Genomic DNA, 10,597 nt, shown 5'->3' on the forward strand with positions numbered 1-10,597 from the left:
TTCTGTGGTTTGTGATCTGCTAATATCAATGATGTAAGGCTGCCTGACTGGGGAATTATCACCACCGACTTTATCTTACTGTGCACAATTCCTAAAATGAGTTTCAACTTTGCTTTTGACAATTTCATGATAATTCAGTAAACATCTGTGTTACATTTGGATGGAAAATTGTTTTTATTGTTAGTTGCCACTAACAGTTTTGCATAAAATGCCTTGATCAAGGAACCATTCAAAGACACTTTAGCGGTGTAGGTTAAAATGTTGGAGAATTACCATCCCCCTTCTTGTCAATGGACAAAGCTCCAAAGTCCATTTATATTAAATGTGTTAATTTTTTTGTCAAGGTAACAGTTTGATGAAATAATTGATGTGAGGGGATTTAATTGTGACCTCCCAAAACATGTAAACCACATCAAGAACTCATTGAGACTGAATTGTCAGGACGCTCTACTCAACTTAATGCTCTTGTTCCCTGAATTTACTTTAATCTGAAATCTGTATATGTACATGTTTTCTGTGACTGTGATTTTGGTATGAACAACTTTTTTTTATATTATTTAACTATGCTGGTAAAAATTCTGGGTGTAATATACTGCCAAATAAAAGACCAACGTCTCTTTGTTAATCTTTATCTAAATGTTAATGTGCCTTTTAAGGAACATTTGTGATTTTCAGACCAGTTCCTTTTATTGAAACTAGAATGGATGCTAAGGATGGATGTTAAGTTGCAGTTTAAACTGATGCTGACATTTTATTATCTTTTCTATGTTTTTTTAAGTTGTACAAATGGTTTATGCTTTGTGTTTTCAAAAAAATGTGTGCATATACCTCATTTTATCAGTTTGATTTAGTGGCTTTCATAATCACATTCTGTTTCCAAAAGCACAGGTTTGCAATATCATGTATTATAATGTTATAATGTTATACTGTTCAGAAATAAAAGCACTTTTAGCATTCATTCCCAGAGACTGAGATGAAGAGTCGTCTTTATCAGTGTTGTAAAACAACATCAGTCGAAACTATGGGTCGACTGATTATAAGAATCAGTTTTCTTTTAATTTGATTGCCATTAAACAATTAATTTAAAAATGCACAACCTCGGCTCTGATGCAGCAGGTAATCTGTAAAAGAACTGGTAACTAAAGTTAAGTACATAAATGTAGTAGAGTAAAACGTAGTTGCTTCCAAAATGTAGTGGAGTGGAAGTATAACGTAGCAGAAGATTGGAAATACTGTTACTGGGTCCCCGAAGAGACGGAAGACAACATAAGTGTCAACAATCCACAAATATTCCAAATAAATCACAGTTTGAGATGTTTTGTTAGGAAGGACATTCATTCAATGTGTTTATTAGGCCTCAAATAAACATATAATGCATCTTGGTGAGACACCTTAATAGAAGTTTTGTGTATTTACAACAAAAGTCCACAGGGTACCTTTAATGTCTGACTTAGTCGTGACAGTGATCTTGTGATTCTTTCAAAATAAAATTGAGAGCAACTATGTCAGTCACCAAGTAGCTAAAGTAGCACACAATTAGCCCACAAAGTCATGAACGAACCATTTAACTCAGGTGTGTTTTGGACACAACTATCTACAGGTACAGTTATGGCTGCAGTGACTCATTTAACTCAGAGAGCGGTGCTCAAACACCCAGTGGTGGACAGTAACGGAGTAAATTTACTTGAGTACTGTACTTAAGTACATATCCAGAGGATTTGTACTTTACTTGAGTATTAGATTTCTTTGGTACTTATTACTCTTACTTGAATACATTTCCAAGACAAATATTTTTACTTTTACTCGAGTTAATTTCTAGGAAGGCTGAAAAGTACTCGCTACTTTCAGGTCTGCTCTTTTTTTATTTATTTATTTTTTTTCTAAAATACTATTGGACACAAGCTGTTTGTCAAAGAAGGGAACCTATAACAGTGCACGTTCTCCACTGGGATCTACGTAAAAGCGGAAATACGTCATCCCTCCCCATAAGGATACCACCAAAGTAGCCACGCTCTCAACTGCGTTTGTCAACACAAAACCGCGAACTGTGATCCCATTCATTAGGGCCCGAGCAGGGAACCTGCAAGGACCCTATTGTTTTTGTAGTGATCATTTTTTGTCCCAAATGATCGCATTTTTCACTGCCTGAACATACCCCAAAACTCTCCAAACTTGGAATATATGTCCCACCTGGCGAAAATTTTTATAATCTGTTGTCGTTGTGAATTTCCATCAATAGGTGGCGCTATAATCAAGGAAAGTGTGTTTTGGCTCATAACAAAAAAAAACATATATCCATGCGTTCCCTGAATTCTGTTGAATCTCGTGATATAGGCCATGCTAATTTGCAAGACTTGTTTTTTACGTTTTATATCTCTAAATATTTTTTTTAAATTTTTATTATTTTCTATTAAATTTTACATGTAAATATTAGCATGTTAGCTCAATAGCTTCCAGGTCATGTGATCAATTGACTCAAAATCATGTTGGGATCATGTAACTACACTGGCTGCATGAGATACGCCTCTTGTTTTTACATTTTACATCTCTAAGTATTTGTTATTAATTTTTATTAATTTTTACATGTAAATATTAGCATGTTAGCTCAATAGCTTCCAGGTCATGTGATCAATTGACTCAAAATCATGTTGGGATCATGTAACTACACTGGCTGCATGAGATACACCTCTTGTTTTTACATTTTACATCCGTTCATAATTTTTATTAATTTTTATTAGCAAATATTAGCATGTTAGCTCAATAGCTTCCAGGTCATGAGATCAATTGACTCAAAATCATGTTGGGATCATGTAACTACACTGGCTGCATGAGATACGCCTCTTGTTTTTACATTTTACATCTGTTCATATTTTTTATTAATTTTTATATGTAAATCTTAGCATGTTAGCTCAATAGCTCCCAGGTCATGCGATCAATTGACTCAAAATCATGTTGGGATCATGTAACTACACTGGCTGCATGAGTCATGGGTCCCCAGATTTGGCCCGTAGCTCGTTACACATGAGTACGATACTACAACTGCCCTACAACTGATAGCTCAGTAGCGCCCCCTAACGCCCCCTTATGGCTTTTCCCATTAAGTTTTTTTTCATTTCTACGCCTCGTACTTTATTTCATTAGTCCTACAGATTTAACGCCACAGACTTCACACTCGCTAAATATCATCTTCAGACCTTGATGATGACACCTTGTCAAAAGCTTTTGCCTCCGATATACATATGTATCATGACCAGATGCACAAAATACCCCTCGGCACCGAAACCCTCAGTCCAACAGGAAGTCGGCCACTTTGGTTCCCAGTGGCCATTTTGTCTTGAAGCCCCGCCTCCTACATGCACATACACTAACACATTTCGGCACGCATAAGTATCGTGACCAAACGCACAAAAAAGCCTCTTGGACCCACAACCTCAGTCCAATGGGAAGTTTGCCATTTTGGTTCAAAGTTGAGATGTTGCCGCCATTTCCACCCATTTCCATGGCTCGTACTTTAATTAACTTGCCCTACAGATTTAACGCCACAGACTTCACAGTCACTAAGACTCATCCTCATACCTTGATGATGAAGAGTTGTAAAAAGCTTTAGCCTACGTTATTCCTGGTGGGCATGACAGTCTGAGCTTTCAATGCTTGGCCACTGTAAGAGCCATGTCAATGTGTTGTGTGTGTTGGACACAAACTGTCCACTAGGTGGCTACGTTGTGTTGTGGGTCAGCCTGATGTCAATCAATCAGACGTCATTTATATCGCACATTTAATACAAATACAATGTAGCACAAAGAGCTTCACACAATAAAAGCAAGCACAACAAAACAGAAGTGAAACCAAAAGACACACACACACACACACACACACACACACACACACACACACACACTTTCTCTCACACATAACACATACATGCATTTCTGACAGAAGCTTACTGAGGCGCTATCTTTCGCTCAGCTATGTGCTGTGACGACAAACATCATCCAGTTTACATGACATTCACAGGCTGTTTTCTCCAAATCACACATTACAACATGACATATAATTGATGGGTGAGCTCTAGGGCCACATAGTGGACAAACTTGCCCTCTGCGTCTGCCCTCCGACGGCGCCCTCGTCCGACGTACGTGGGGGGGCGAGGGCCCGTTCATCGCTGCTTGCAGCTTTATTTTATTTGTTTTTATAGGTGTTTCTGCAGGCTTTATGTCACATTGTGGTTCTTACAGCAAGCACATCAGTGCAGGTGGTTTCAAAGAGTTAATTCTCAGAAACAAAAGTTAAAAGGTCCTTAAATTCATTTAGAAAAAATTATAGTGACTCAAAATAAGAAATTTACTCTTACTCTTACTTTCACTTAAAGTAAATTTAAAAGCAAGTACTTTTTTACTCTTACTCGAGTAACATGTCGACTGAGCTACTTTTACTTGTAACGGAGTAAATTTTGACCAGTAGTATTTGTACTCTTACTCAAGTACTGGGGTCCAGTACTCTGTCCATCTCTGCAAACACCTCGAACAATGACCGTTAAACAGGGTTTTTATAGAACAATTGTTTGTATTCACAGTCATTATGAGTCATCTTTATATGCCAATGAAATAAGCATGATATCAGACTTTTAAACTTACATTTAAGAAGCCAGGATAATCCATTAAACCTGCCTTAGTGCCTTTGAGCTAGGCTCTGGTTCATTGTCAGTGCAGCTGACCCGTGTCCTGACCTCTCTGGAAGATTAATGTGAATGATGTAAATGACCGACGGCTACTATTTTTCCATATCAAATGAAGAAAATGCAGCGCTGCCTCCAACCACACTTTACATATGCGTGTGTGCGCGCGCGCACACACACACACACACACAGGTGCACTTATATTTGGACCATGAGCCGAACACAACAGTCGATGCCTTTGACTCAGGAGAAGGACGATCAGGAACTAACAACTTTGGTGAGGTAATCTTCTTATCATGGATTTACTAATTAATGTTTTATGTGTTTGTGTAGTAAAAGTGACAACAGTAGGTAACACTATGTGAAGGTCTGTTTATGTTTTGAAAAGGGCCACTTTGTAAGAACAGTTGATCTTTCATTCTCCTTCCCAACTCTTTAAACAATGATGCCTTGGGATGGACGAAGACCCGACCTGCAATCCCAGCGCATCAGTATTTGACCCGTTGGGAATGAGACTCAAAAATCAACTTTTCTTACAAAGAGGACAAGCTGATACATGAATACGTGTTACATCACAGCAAAGGAGAGATAAAGTAAACACACTTTAACCAAAGCTGAAACTTGCTAATTTCATGAACTAAATGAAAAACAGGCTCAGTAGGTATCACACAAAGATATAAAACACAGTCCAGCTCCCGTCAGGATGAACTGTACTCAACTATTTACTTTTTAAATATAAACATTTTAATGTGTTCAATACTTTGATCTATGACCTCATACCTAAAAAAGTAATAACAATCTTATAATGTGAATCAGTAAATGTGTGCATGCTAACGTGTTAAAGTAATGGTGGTGAACTTAGTAAACATTATATATGCTTAAGATCACCTTGTTGGCATTGATACTGTGAGCACGTCAGCATGGCTGTAGACTCAAACAACTGACAACAGGAATTTTTATGTTTCTCTCCTCTACAGGCGTCTGCTGTTTGAAAATGTCAGTCAACCACTCATCCTCCACTAATGACTCCCTTCCCTCTCAGTTCTACTCCAACTTCTCCCTCTATGTCCCTCAATGCCCTGACTTCTCTCTTCGTGCAGCCATATACGTTACCTTCACCTTTACAGACGTCCTCTTCCTCCTCCCTCTCTCTGTGCTTGTCCTCAATCTGGGATTCCAGCGATGGAAACAACAGCGTACTGTTTCCTCACCAGCGGTCATGAGTTTCTCTGACTTTTTCACCTACAACATGGCTGTGATGGACCTGATGGGAGTATTTGGGTGTATCATGAACATTTGCAGCAAATACGTCCATCTCTATTGGTTTGTGGAGATGGCATCCATCATAGGAACTTTCCCCTGGAATGGACAGATGTGCTTTCCCATCCTGACCTGTGCAGATCGCTACGTGGCTGTTGTTTACCCGATCACCTACCGGCGACTGAAACAAGTGGCTGGTGTCTGCATCAGAAATATCAGCACTGGTCTCGTTTGGCTGCAGTGCTTTGTAGGGGTTGCATTTTATTTACTGTCCAAAAAAAATCCTGTATTCTTCCTTACAACAGTTGTCTACCTGATGGCCATTTTTTTAATTGCTGTAACTTTCTGTAGCCTTTCCATTCTCTGCGTTCTGATTCGCCCACGGCCGGGGGAGGCAGGCAGGAATGGGGCACGAGTTGGCCAATCAAAGCGAAGAGCTTTCCGCATAATCATAATCATAATGGGAGTGCTGTGGTTGAGGTTCGGAGGGACTCTGGTTTGCGATGTTGTGTTACTCTCACCAGGAGTGAACGCTGGTGTTTGGTGTATGATGGGGGCAGCTCAAATGTTGTTGAGCCTGCCCAGCAGTCTGGTGTTACCTCTGCTGTTTCTGCACAGAGCAGGAAAACTACCAGGCTGCAAACACAAGACTGAATCAGGATGAGGATCGGGTCAGATTATTTGAGATATAAAGTAGATTGTCGTTTTTATTACAAAGGAAGAAAAAAGTGGAGTTTAGGAAACACAGGAAACAGATATAGTAAATGCCTTAAATGTTACTCATAGCTGGAGAAATATGTGATCTGTGTGATTGATGATAAGAATACTGTTTCTCAAAATAATACATGATATAAACATTGTTTTCACTGTTTGAGATACGCTCATTGCAATGGTTTAAGGGCACATCATTGGCATAAAGGTTATCTCTTTGGGCCCAATTCCTAATATTTGTATAATGTAGCACTTGGAAACCTGCATGAAAGTGTAACTGTTGCCAAAATGCAACCTCAACTTATTTTGTGAATGAACATGAGTCAAACCTTCGTGTAAAAGCATAATTACGACGAAAAAGCCACTTTTAAGATTCACCATAGTTTCGTTTCCGGGTCAAACTCATTTTCAATGGCCGTGCACGGGGCAACTTTTCGGTAGCATCAAAATCGCTGTTTTTAAAACACTAAGAAGACTTGACACAACATGAAACTTTGCTCATCACCAGGGTCTCTACACATGAACACGAGCATTGAGAACATTGTTTGTGTGGGTTACATGCTGGCATTCGACATCCCAAAATGCAGACATACCGCCATTCCGACATGTCAGCATTCCGACATGCGAACGTCCCGGCATTCCGACAAATTTTCACCGTAATCCGCAACCTGTAACCCTAACCCTTTTAATAGATGTCGGAATGGCAAGACGTTTAAAAAAGAAATAAATACCACTATTCCAACCTTAGGAGGCAAAAAATGTTGGAATGATGGGACGTTTCATTAAAGGTTTAAGTGTTGCCAAGTGCTGCGTAACATGAAGGAGAAAGCTCCATGTTACATCGGAATCGGGGATCGACGCATCTCGACTGGCACGACGGCTAAAGCTACTGCTAACGTGAGTTGTTCAAAAACCTCCTTTTTAGCAAACTTTGTGTACACAAACGATGTTCTCAATGCTCATGTTCATGTGAAGAGACCCTGGTGATGCTATGAGCAAAGTTTCATGTTGTGTCAAGTCTTCTTAGTGTTTTAAAAATAGTGATTTTGATGCTACCGAAAAGTTGCCCCGTGCACGGCCATTGAAAATGAGTTTGACCCGGAAACGAAACTACGGTGAATCTTAAAAGTGGCTTTTTCATCGTAATTATGCTTTTACACAAAGGTTTGACTCATGTTCATTCACAAAATGTGTGAGACAAAAGTTTGAAAAAAAATAAATACAAAAATGTAACACCTTTAAGATGTTCATGAAGGTTCTCAGTCATCCAGGTCATCGTAAATCTAGGTGCTGTATCGTAGGCAACTGGACGTGTTTCAGTTTCTTGAAGACGTTTCACCTCTCACCCAAGAGGCTTCTTCAGTTCTAACTAACTGGAGGAGAGCTGCAGGCTTTTAAAGTCGGTGTGGGAGGGTCCTTACAGAGTCGTTAAGGACACGCGTGAGCTCTGAGTTTCAGAGTCGTTGGGCCACTTGTGGGTCGTTGATCCGATGGGCCTCTATGTGGGTTTCTGAGACTAGGTGCCTGCGATACAGCACCTAGAATTACCTTTAAGATGTGATCCATTGTCCAAAATCCAAAAACCCTAAAAACTAAAATCCAAAAAGCAAGCTACAAAACTAGACAGGGCCAGATGATGCTTTGATCTAAAGGCTCTCTGTGTCAGTGACCTCTGACCTCCAGGATGGAGGATGTCAGGAAAGACAAGGAAACAATCCAACCTCCATCTCAGTCGTAATTTCACTGCATTCCTCTCTAAGTTAGATCTCTCTGGTTCTCTCCTTTTATTTACATTTAGGGCATTTAGCAGATGCTTTTGTCCAAAGCGATGTACAATGAGTACATTTGTCACAAGAAAAAATACATAAGTGCTATGATTTAAGTACTAAGGGTGTGTGGTCTTACCAGTGTTCGGAGGTAGATGGGTGCAGTTCCGTTGACGGCCATTGTCAGCACCATCGTCTAGAATCGGATGCGGGCCGCAACAGGAAGCAAGTGGAGGTCACATGGGAGACCTTGTGCGCTGTATTTACTGGATACCTCATGCTATCTAATACATGTTGGTAATAACTTCTACCATAATGATATAAGGAAATGCCAGAACCACATGAGTGTATTTGCTATTAACCAGTAAAATAATTTAGTTATGATTTGAGTGATGTTATCGTGTATTGTTTTAGATACTCCACTGATGTATGATTCTTAGCTACAGATGATAAGATGAATTGTTATTCTGTGTTATTTGATTAGTTTATATCACGAGTTCTCTGTATTTCCACTGGTTCTCATGATATGTCCTTTGACGATGGAATGAGTGAGTTTCCAGATTTGGCTCTTCATCCTTTCTTGGGCTCCATGTCTTATGAAGCCTCTCTCGTTGGCTGTGCAGCCTTCAGGAACTTTTTGGGCATGGGCTGTTTTTAACTATAACCCGACGATCTTTGAACACGCTTCGCCATGGACATCACTGTCGGGGAAGTTTGCCTCATCATCAGCACATCCATTACCACCTCTCATGTGTTCTGTCTGAGAGCTGATAAAGAGCTAATTCTAAAATGATGTATGTTTATTGGTCTTAACTGTGAGGTTTTTTTTTTGAGAACATTATCATTTAATTCATTCATTCTGCCGGCAATAGCTTGTTAACTAATTCAACCGTTAATGAAGTCATCCATTCTTATATGTATATACTGTATGTTTAGTGGTCCTTATTCAACCCTGACTCAATAGTTCAATAAATATCTTGATTTAAGTTTTTTATATTTGTGTTTTCCTTTATGACGGAGATTGAGGTCAATGCAATTACAATTTCCAACTATCAGTTATAAGATTTATTCATTTTATGTGATCATTTGCCTCCTAATTAATTCATCAATCGGTTAGTTAATCAATGACGTGTGGTTGATATTTCATATAAGTAGTATGTTCGCTAACATTTTAAAAATAAAATGTATTCTCTGACAGTGTTGTTGCCACAAACTGCCTGCACATAGCCCAGAGAAGATAAAATGTTCCAGACGTTTGTCGCAGAGACTTCCATTCTGCATGACAATATTTCATTTGAATAAACATCAGTCTTCAGGTCATTTGAATCCTGTCAGACGAGACGGGCAGAAATAAATAATAAGTACTGGTGTTGGCACACCTTAACACCACAAGTGACTCAAATGATTAATGAGTGGAGCTTAATTTAAAAGAAATATACATTAACTGTAAATGTATCAGTTTCTCTGTATCATCAATCCACAAAATCCACAAACCACTTTACAATTTCAGATTCTGTTGCTGAAATGTCTCTGAGTATGAGAGTAGATCATCACCTGTGATGTTCTGACCTCGCTGTGGAAGAATCATGTTAAAGAAAATTTGCCTGCCACCACCTACAGAAGATCAATCATCTTTGACAACATGCAAAGAAACCAGCTGTCCTGCTGCTGTCTGACACGCACACAAACGCATTAATGTATATCAGGATCACACGTACATGTGAACAGCAGTCAGTGAGTGTGGTTGTGCAGAGAACGATTAAAAACACAAGAGTTTTCAGTTAATATTTTTAAATGCTTGATTTTCTGTGGATTTTATCCAACACTGTGTCCATGTTTATGAAACTGACCACTTATTACAATTTTTAACTGGTTATTAACTCAAGTTGGGAACACACGAGACCACTATGGTGTTGTTTTCACTAAAACTACATATACTCGACCAACTTCAGTCCATTTTCCCAATTTTCCAGTTGTTTATGTCCACTTTTTGTTGAATTAACTTCACTCATGTCTTCTGAAGGTCAACACACAACATATACATTTCTTCTCTAGTTTTGATAACTTTAATCAGGTAATTACTGGAACTTCTAAATTACATTTATTAAACAGCTGATTGTAAAAAGGAATTTAAATTGCAAAAATGTACCTGATCATTTAAGAGTAGAAGGGACTTGATGCTAGT

This window comes from Pagrus pagrus (genome assembly GCF_965226575.1).
Source record: "Pagrus pagrus genome assembly, chromosome: 22".
Classification (NCBI taxonomy): domain Eukaryota; kingdom Metazoa; phylum Chordata; class Actinopteri; order Spariformes; family Sparidae; genus Pagrus; species Pagrus pagrus.